At 38.7% G+C, this 10,863-nt stretch overlaps 1 long non-coding RNA gene across 1 annotated transcript; it reads left to right on the top strand.

Annotated features, from left to right (window-relative positions):
- Positions 1-816: 816 nt before the first annotated feature.
- LOC148661231 (uncharacterized) lies at positions 817-9,864 on the top strand. The gene is made up of 2 exons (XR_015939482.1): positions 817-5,566; positions 5,622-9,864. It is a non-coding gene; the product is annotated as an uncharacterized LOC148661231 (long non-coding RNA).
- The last annotated feature ends 999 nt before the right edge of the window (positions 9,865-10,863 follow it).

Raw genomic sequence — 10,863 nt, 5'->3', positions numbered from 1 at the left:
GACAACACTATAAAAGTTATTGTTGCTCTGGAATTCAGTCAGATCAGAGCAACCATATACATTCTGGAGCTTAAGGGAATAACCTACAGTGGCAGGCTAAAAGAGCTAAACCTCTTTCAGCTAGGGACCAGAAATATGATTTCTTCAGGTAGATATCCTAGTCTTAACCAGTACCAATAGATTAATACCATTCAGAGAATGAAATACATAGAAATAAAAAGCTTAATTAATAATAATAATAATAATAATAATTGCTTACACTTATATAGCGCTTTTCTGGACACTCCACTCAAAGCGCTTTACAGGTAATGGGGACTCCCCTCCACCACCACCAATGTGCAGCATCCACCTGGATGATGCAACGGCAGCCAAAGTGCGCCAGAACGCTCACCACACATCAGCTATCAGTGGGGAGGAGAGCAGAGTAATGTAGCCAATTCATAGAAGGGGATTATTAGGAGGCCATGATTGGTAAGGGCCAATTGGAAATTTGGCCAGGACACCGGGGTTACACCCCTACTCTTTTCGAGAAGCGCCCTGGGATTTTTAATGACCACAGAGAGTCAGGACCTCGGTTTTACGTCTCATCCAAAGGACGGCGCCTGTTTACAGTATAGTGTCCCCATCACTATACTGGGGCATTAGGACCCACATGGACTGCAGGGTGAGCGCCCCCTGCTGGCCCCACTAACACCTCTTCCAGCAGCAACCTTAGTTTTTCCCAGGAGGTCTCCCATCCAGGTACTGACCAGGCTCACACCTGCTGAGCTTCAGTGGGTTGCCAGTTGAGTTGCAGGGTGATATGGCTGCTAATTAGTTCACAAATCAGGAAAGGCCAGAGGTCATTTTTGTTTTCAGAGGCTTTCATGTAATTTTGTCTTAGTAAAATACAACCTCCCTTTGCCGTAATTATTTTTGGATTTATGTTATTCTGAGTTCTTTAGGAAACAGTGTCTGAGAATTGTGCAGTACCAGTGGTGATATAGCTGAGGCATTGCTTCTTCTGTAATATTGACGTTTTTTCCCCCTACTTAATTATCTGTTGTCTTCCTGCAGTGAACCGTGCTGATAATAGCCCTAAAGGTTTAAGTCTACTCAAATGTCCGTTTCAGAGGATCTTACATATACTGAACCTTAATAAATCTAGTTCTAAAGCACATATCTGGGTCCTTTCCATACAGATTTATCTGATCTTCACATTATATTTTTAGATTTATTTATTGACATGGGGCAAACTAACTGGAGTAATATTGTGGATTCCTGGTTTGAAGCTGCAATAAATTTAAAAAATATGTATGATCTATTGTTATTCAAGTTTTGGTAGCTTCAGGGCAACAACTAACCAACATTTGTCCCATCCTATTCATCTTTGCCTTCCTCAGCTCCTATATTATAAAATATAGACAACAACACTGTATGCAGTTCTTCAAGGAAACTGTTTAATACAGAGGTACAGATCCAAAAGAACTTGCAAAGGGAGCATAAAGTGTCTATTATGATATTCTCAGGCATGATGTAAAAGTCATCCACAGAATCAGTGCCTAAACTATTCTCTATTTCAGTGGGTAACTCTCCACTCTGGAGCTCTACTATAGCATTGTTGGCACCGTGGTTCACCTGAGTGAAATCCACAGAATTGCTGATACTGCAATAGTAAGCAATCACCCTCTTTGGCTGCGTGGTGCAGTAGAACTTGTAGACTTCGACGGTTCCCGTTTGCTGAGGAAAGCAGAAACTGAGCAGGCTGAGGCAGAGCCGATATCACTTTTAAGACAGTGTCATGAGAAACACTGAGTAATGTGGTTTTAAGAGGTGATAGAATGAAACATTTATATGAATAGAAATGGACAGCGCTTTGCCAAAATAGGAATTCAAAATGTAAGTAAATAATTAAATTGCTATGTAAATATTTGTGGCCATATTAGGTTTCGATGATCTCAGTCCTTCTTCAAGTAATGCTTACCTCTTCCATATTGATGCGTAATGTAATATAATAGTAATATATAATCAAGAGTAAAGAATAGAAAAACTACTTTAGTTGTGTAAAACTTGAGCAATACTATGTACAGATATACAAATATTGTACAGTATGCTACCCGGTTACAGTTAAAGATCAGATTTCACTGGAAGGTTTCATTTTGTTTTTAAAATTTAATTAAAAATAACAAAAATGGCTATTTTTTGTTATTATATACCTATCATGTGCACTTTCGCCATAGGATCACCAACTGCACTGAAAACACTGCAATTGACAGATCTGTCAAACAGGCTGTTGCCATAACAATGAGGTATGGATGGAAATCAGTCCCACCTGACATCCTTAATACATGGTATTTAAGACCTGCCCTGGCGATACTGAGGCTCTTAGTTAAAGTGTGTTTTTCGCCCGGTCTTGGCATTTTTCCATGAGCTTCCTCATTTTGGCTGTGTTTGGTTTTTGCACTTTTTCATTTGGATTTCCCTCTGGCTTGTTGCTGGTCTTTGCACTGGCTTTTGAACTTTACTTCTTACTTGATTCTCCTTCAGCACCTTGATTTTGAGTTTTACGGATTCGACCCTTGCCTGCTTACTTCAGCCTTGTGCTTTGTCTACCCTTATTATAAGTACTGCACATTACAATACCCAATTTAGAACCTCTAGATTTTTGACTGTCCAGGACGGCGGCGCGGAGCGCTGGTTCTGGCTGTGGACCGGGAGGCGGTCCAGCCCGGGATGGCAGCGTGGAGTGGGAGCGGGGGTAGTAGGTTTAAATTCTGACAATGAGCGTCACTCAGATCGCTCCAGTAAAAATACTCGCTGTATAAAAGGCTGCCTCTCCAGTTTGTCAGTAAGTGGATCAGGTTGTAAATGAGAATCGGTTCTCAATTGACTTATCTGAACGAGTAAATTTCAAATTAAATTAGAAATTGGTTTAGATTAGAAGACAGACCTCTGTACTGAGACAGGGAGAGCGAGACTTTGCAGACTGGCTCCTCTAACCTGCCCTCCCCTTGAGCCACTCACAGAGGCCTCATGCTCTGCAGTGATGTCAACCCCTTCCCATAATTCAGGTTAATAGATGCCATTTGTGGAGCCTGTGTATGCCAAGAATAGTTGTCCATCTAGCTACATATACCTGTTAATTAGATTAAAGGTTAAATGTGACTATTACTTAGCTGTAACCATTTCACATTGTTACTTCTCGTTCATGTACATTTGGTCAATGTAAGCAATCACAACCAGCCCTTATTCCTTATTACTACTAATTAATATTCACATATCCCACAATTCACAGCATCTTCTGATCTTACATACACAATAACATGCAAGGTCATTTTTTTAAGAACAATCATACTGTATATATCCATCTGTTTTGTTTAAGGGAGAGAAAAGAGCAAGTTGTTTGCACTTAGAACCTATGTTGAAAAGTAAGCATTACTTAATAATTTATTTCAGACGCTAAGGCACCAAGGTCTTCGGCTTAGCTGCCTTATCAGCTATCATGCTGGCATCTGAACAATGTAATCATCTTATTTCTTTGCATCATTTATTTCACAATTTCTTCAACTGACAGATGCAAAGGCTTCCCTTTTGTTGGGCTTATTCATGTGATTACATTCTGACAAACATCAAGATACATTTCACTGTCACCATAACTTTAGACAGCAGTGTGAAAGAACGGGTACATAAAAACATCAGAAAGGTTACAACCGAGATTAGCCCATTGGATCATTCAAGTTGTTTTGGTGGTTAATATGTAATTGATCCAAGGATCTCATTCTGGTTGTTTCTTGAAGAAGTCACAATATCGGCTTCAACTACATGGCTGGGTACCTCGATCCACACTTCCACAACCTGTTGGAGAAAGAAGAGCCACCTGTTCTTGGTCTGGAATGCACTTCCCTCTAGTTTCCACTTGTGGCCTTTGGTTTGTGATTCACTGACTACTCTAAAGGTGCCCACTGAGTTGACTTTGTTGATGCCTCTGACAATCTGGATACAGTAAGTGGACCTGGTTCCATTGTCGTTTTCTCTGTTCAAGACTAAGAAGGTTCAGTTCTTGTAGCATGACAGTGTAGGACATTCCTGCTTCCTAGTGTAATTCAGAGCCCCCAGATTGACCTATATGGGAGTTAGTGCTGCCCAATGTGATATCATTGTCTCATTCTTTGCTATTAATCTAAGTGCCCCATGTAGCCAGAGGGGTCTGGCTACTGTTTTTCTGGGAACCTAGAGAGCCCTGCTTGAGCTTCAGAAACTGATTGCAGTCATTAGTAACATGACACAGGGCCGAACACAGGTATATTGTTTTCTAATGATAAATTCTAAGAGTCACGTGGAACAAACTATAATGAAAAGTGGTAAAAATCACATTGATGTCTTGTGATTTCTGTTGTGTTCTCAGTCTTAGTCTTTTGTGCAATTGGCTTTGATAAACTCAGTCAAACTTACGATTTTGCATTTGACTGCTTGACTCATTTATCAAAGCTTTGACAAATTATTTTCTGTGTGCTTTTGAAAATAAATGTAACTGAAAAATACACTTCACAGAATTGCTTAATATGCATTAGATGTAAACTGTTGCAAGAAACCTGAACTCATTTTAGCTGAATCTCGGAAATCAGACTTTTACGTGGAGATTTTTTTCATTGTAGAATTACATACAGCTGTTGGATTGGTTTTCAAACTTCAAACAGTATATTTAAAAAATACTTGACCTTCAAGAACTCAGCAGAAAGAAATGATTTACCAGTCTTAAGTGATGCGAGTCTTCAGGAAATTGATGAGGCTGTTAATTGCTTTTTTAAGGTCATGGTAGGTTCTGTCTATTAACTGTTCTCTCTTTTTGTCTGTTCATGGCTTAGCGTTCATTAAGCACACTGGAGCAGTTTACTTTTTAGCATTTCAGGGCAGTTAAATGTCACAGCGTACCAGCTTTTAGAAGAAGTGACTTTTACATGTGAATACATCTCATCTCTGAACAGAGCTGCACATCATTCTTTTGAACAATAGGTTTCCCTCCTTTTTCTGCAGAACTAGTTCAGTCCACCTCTGCTACATTGTAAGACCAAACATGAGAAGCATTCAGCTGACTAGATCTATGAGCCCTAGCTGTTTCATGGAAGATCAGTGAGGCATATGTGTAATACATCACAGACTGTCACCACAAACCTGTTAGAAATGCAGTATTTGGGTATTTTTACATTCTGTATGGGTTTCATTCAGTGGGCCCAAAGCATTGTTTAGATTCTCCTTCTGGAAATGAAAGCTCTAACTGTCCACAGCCAAGGGCTACCCTCCTTTGCAGAAAGTGCACATTATGTTCATGAACCAGGAATTGTGTCACTCCTCACTCACCTGAGGAATTTGAAACTGACGCCATATTTGTGTCCTGTAAAGCAGTACTAAATATTGTTCTGTGTTTCTTTTGTGAGAACAAATGTACAATTTTCAGTTCTTCTAGACACCTGAAGAAGGCTCCACGGCCGGAACGTTGTGTTTTCTTTCTTCTCTTTTCAGCATGGAATTAAGCTATTACTTGTTCAATTACACAATTGTATGTGTATCTGTTTTTGTGTGTTTGCGTGTGCACAGACCAGAATTTGGAAATCTTTATCATTCCCCCTGTGGTCATTGAGGAGCTTTTGTGGAAATGAGTCAGTTCAGTAATGACATTTATGAGCTAATCTTCATGAAAGAAAATGGACTGAATCCAAGTATTTCACAGAAAAGCAACAAATGAGATGGTGGTGAATATTATGTCTACATTAACTAACAGCCTTGTCATGTTTCTCTGTTGTCCTGATGTTACAGAATGTGTTTAAGTTATGACTGGCACTTTGCCCTTCTCACACTTAACTGCACCATTCTAATGGAGTGGCATAACTGACTACAAACTGTGAGAAGGAAAGAGAATGTGCGTATCAAAGATATTACAACAAAGTGAAAACGTGGGTTAAAAAAGCATGGAAGGTTTAATCCATTACTAGCATATTACTGAAGAATTAATAACTGCTATCTCTAGCAATATTAATTTATAGTAGTTTAAGTAACATTTAGAAATGTTTCATGTGCTCATAAAATATTAATTTTAATTAATACATTAATAATCTTTTCACTCTCAAGGCATAAACTGAGTTTTTGTCATTTTTTTCTTCCTGTATGTGGCTGACAGAATTAATTTATGTCTTCGATAAGTCATCTCTTTTATCTGCCTTGAATCATCACACAGTAAACAGCCATTGACAGGCAAAACAGCCTGCAGTCTCACTCTTTCAAACTATAAAAAGCAGCAAGATTTTTTTGCATCTGTTTTAACTGTGTGGGGATAACACACAGGAAGCCATTTCCCATTCCTGTTCAGATTCACACAAAACATACAGAGGGTATGTAATTGTCAACAATAGCAGGCCTTAAAAATGCAATAATCTGCATTTCTGTAATCAAAAATCAAAGCAGAACACGTGCTTCTCTTTTTCGGGAGATTTTCCTACATCATTTTCCAAAGACAGCCAGCAGAGGGCTCCTTAATGTGAAAGCCGGAACCATCATCATCATTCACAAATTGTTCCTTACTTTAGACTGTCAGTTACATCAGATCCTCTATATTCTGCATCTTTGTGTTTGATACATTGATACAAGAAGTGTATCAGATATAGGTATTGTTCATCAATTTGAAAGGGTAGACACTAAAAACAAATGCGTTCCTTGCCGAAATAGGACTTTTTTTACTAATAATAGGTCATTGCAACTGAATAGTCTAGTCAGCATGAGGGCATGTTAAATTTTAGCACAATATTGGTCTTATATGTGTGTATGCACTATGAAAAGGTGTACTAACCAGCACGTCCCTGTTGTAGCTGTGCTGGGAGTTGAGATGCCCTGTCCAATATTAATCAAACTCTTCCTGCTTCCTCAACACATCTTTGGGCACATGGAAGGTTGGCGTCTTCAGGGCAATTCAGCAGATAAATGGGCAAAGCAGAATGATTTTCTATCAAATACCAAGCAACAACAGGATTAGTACAGTATGATGAAATCAGCTATTCTGTTTTCTTAATTATAGGCGTATAATTACTATACTGTTGTTATTGCTGTATTTCACTTTATAACTACTTAAAGATCTTTACTTTGAATAGTGTTCATTTGGTTAAAATGGATAAGTGCAGAACATTCTTAAGTATGTTTCTTATTACTATTCCAAAATCGCTCAAGGATTTTCCTTTTTCTCCCCCTTTGCCAGTTTGGAAATCCCACCCCCACCCCCGATCAGGGGGTTTCTTTCCATGAAAAACACCTAATAGTTTTTAATCCCTCAGACTCATTTTAATCTGTGATGGAACAAGAGGCTGAGATCAAATCCGTAGGCCACTGAAAGCAAAATGGCACAATGGCCAATAGAATTTACACTAAATCCCATTCAGAGGCCTCTGCAAACCCCAGGCGCCACTATTAAGGAAACTGTAGAATTATCCATAATATAACACGCCCAAAGCACTTTGATCCCAATTTATAATCAGGAAAAAATAATAATCACAATATTCTCTCATCATGATTATGCCACACACACGGCATAATAGCTGAATCAGAGATTAAGGGTATGAATAATGGCTGTCGATGTCATATAGTATGTCCAGTTTTATATTAGCCAATTTATTCACACAGTTAATATAGAGCCTGTGGGAACTGTGGGAAGGCAGACAACGATGTTATGGCAGTGTCGAAAGCATTTTCTGTTTTAGAAAACACAGTTGCACAAAGTTTCTTTACTCTTTACTCTCTGGCACCTGAATCATGAACAACAAGCCTGTCTATCTGCCTCTATAATAATCAATCGGACTGTCAAAATGATGGCAATCATGATATATTAACCCCCCAAAGAAACTTACCACTCTATGCATTTTTGTTTTTAGGAGAATAAAGTATACATTTTTGGATTAAAATGAATGTTTTATCTTAATTTTATTTAATTGATCTCTCAATACCGACTATGTTATATTAAGTGACTTGACTGTTGCTTGCAAATCATGTCTTTAGAGAGAGATTTGATTGAACAAATTGATGAGTTTGAGATTGATGAGGGGATAAAACCTGTTGGAAGAAAGAGGACAGAAACAAAGAAAGCCATATGCCCCACTTATCAAGATGACAGCAACTTCAAGACCTTGGTAAACTGGAAGAACATCATGCAGTGGCCTTGCCAGTAGTGGAGTCAAATCGTCGAAAGGGATGAATCAAGCTTTGTGTTGACCACCTTGATATCAGCCAGTGTGGCACAGACGTTCAGAATGATAAACTACTTGACGTCTACAACAGGCCAAAGGGGAGATCCAGGAGAGCTGGTCAGGGCAGGAGCGTCTGGTCTCTACAGAACTCCACCTGTAGTGATTGATAGCAGCCTGACTGCATGATGCTACACTGATCAAGTCCTGGGACCCCACGTGCTGCCTTTCCTGTGGGCTCATCTGGATGTAACAGCATTCCAGTAGGACAACACAGATCCTCATGCTGTTTGGGTACAACAGCTTCTTGAGAGATCAAGGACTCAAAGACCTGTTTATCCCAATTGTATGGGAGGAATGGGACAGAACTCCAGAAGACAGCATCTACAACCTCGTGCAAAGCATGCGTCTCAGACATACAGCTTAAATTACTCGTGAGCGACCACAGACCTTGGAAAGCCTGAGACTTTCACAGCAGGCCCCCAGTTAATCAACCCTGGTGATGATAAATGTGTATCAACATAATGAACTTAAGTGTGTCACGCGTATCCAAAAAAAATGTCAGTGCCCCAGTCACAGCAAAGATATTGGCGTTGTTATGATAACTGCATGATTTGGTTGCATTTGTAAATGATGTGTTTATTTTGATGTTCAGTAATATTATTCAATTACAAAATTTGTTTTGCTAAACATCAACGTTTTAGGTAATTTTATGGGTAAATATGTCTGAGGCAGTTTGTCATTCATCTGGGGTCGTGTGGGAAGACTCTGCTGCACGTTCTGCTTTCAAAGATTTTAAAATAAATCTTTCCAGAATGACTTCAGAATATTTGTACAGATTGAATTCACACATTCCTGTACATCTGGGCACTACGTCTGACCTTGCGTTAAAAAAGTAAATGGTAACATTTTATTTATTTTTTTTATCAGATGGAAGTGTTCAGATGTAAAGCAGTGGTTCCAAGCCTACTGTGTGTTATGACATGGGGAGCTGCTATAGTTCCACTTGTTAGAAATCATGGACACTGCACCAGGGAATTAATCTGAACTGGATAAGACAGTGTTTCATGTCACTGCATAGATACAGTCACAAAGCTTGTGAAAATTAATTTAGTTCTGTGCACCCATGTATGTATTTTCAATTTAGTTTTTTTCTCCCTCTTTTATGTTAAGTAATTACATATGCAGATTAAATGAGCTATAGAGCTACAGAGTGTGCTGCTCTTCGAAAAACAGGACAAAAGATTCACAGGAAAGAAAAGATGACATCAGTTAATCCAGTGGTTCAATTAAGATCACTCTTCCACAATATACGTCTCGGAGTGCCTGGTGTTTGAAAATGATAGGGATAATACAACAATTCCCAGTAGTGTATGAGCACTGATACAAACACTTTCTCCTCAGAATAGGACAGATAGAGGCTCATACTAAACCTTTTTTAGTTCCAAGGCCCAATGATACCCCTTTAAAAAAACTGCCTGGAATAGTTTTTTAATTTTATTCATCTACCTACAAAGTGTAATGAACAAGAGTGTTTCAACAAAAGAAGAAGAAATGCATATCATAATTCCTTGAATTTATGACACAGTTCATCTGGGAACCAAAATGTGTTTTAGTAAGTACTACATCATTTAAATGACCATTAAAACATATTTATTATCAATTTCTATATGAGTATGTGTTTAAATTCCTGCTGATATTAGATTTTATGGAACACCAGCCTATCCATAAGGGCAGTGTCCAGTAAAGTCCTATGGTGTTCATGTGACTTGGCAGGATCAAGATCATGATGTGATAGATGACTTGATGATCATTAATTTCTCTGTCTCACCAGTTATCTTATGCTGATGAATCCAGGTGACAGGGCAGATGATTCTGCTTCTTAATCTCAATTTGTGCATCAGCAAAAGCAGGGCTTGGCTCAAACTGTGGACAGGGACAGTTTTTCTGTCCACTAATGTTTCCATCCAGGCAGCTGGGAAATGAGGACATTTTACGACCCAAGAGCAAGTATTACAGCAACCTTAAACTTAACTACATGCAAATCCTTCTAGACAATGATGACCAGGAATAAATCCACCTGAACTGAGAGCAGGTTTGAGACAAAGACGATGAGGACAGCACTGTTAATCAGGTCAGAGCCCAGGCATACAGGAATTCTGAGGCTTGCTATGAACAATCCCTGCCTTACAGCACCGCAGGGCTTGATTTAATAGACTAAGCGTTCCCTGAAACAACTCCAGGCAATAAAAATAAATTAGACAAAAATGTTAAGAAGATTAGAGGGAGGAATATAAATTTAAGATACAGGTTTAGAAACCAGCCTTAACAAACCAGATGCTGTTGCAAATTAAGTGAGATTCAATTCAAACATTCTTACAGCCGTTGTAGCATGTGTAATACGTCTTGTTCTTTTCTGACATTTTAAACAGATGAGTTTAACACTTATCTGGACCATCATTAAATTTATAAACATTAATCATGTGCTTTTTGTTAGTTTTAAATCTGGGAAAGGGTAAGGAAGTCCTTAAGGTTTACATTTGGTACTTAATAGGCTTTACATTTGGTATACAACACACTGTACTTTGACTAATCTTCATATGATACAGTATCATTCAGATTTGGTACTATACCGTGGATGGCTAGTTGTCTGTTGGAAGCT

This window comes from Lepisosteus platostomus, chromosome 6 (assembly GCF_059453375.1).
Source record: "Lepisosteus platostomus isolate fLepPlt1 chromosome 6, fLepPlt1.hap1, whole genome shotgun sequence".
NCBI classification, from domain to species: Eukaryota; Metazoa; Chordata; class Actinopteri; order Semionotiformes; family Lepisosteidae; genus Lepisosteus; species Lepisosteus platostomus.
The sequence above is the reverse complement of the archived record's forward strand: the minus strand, read 5'-3'. Positions and strand labels throughout refer to the sequence as shown.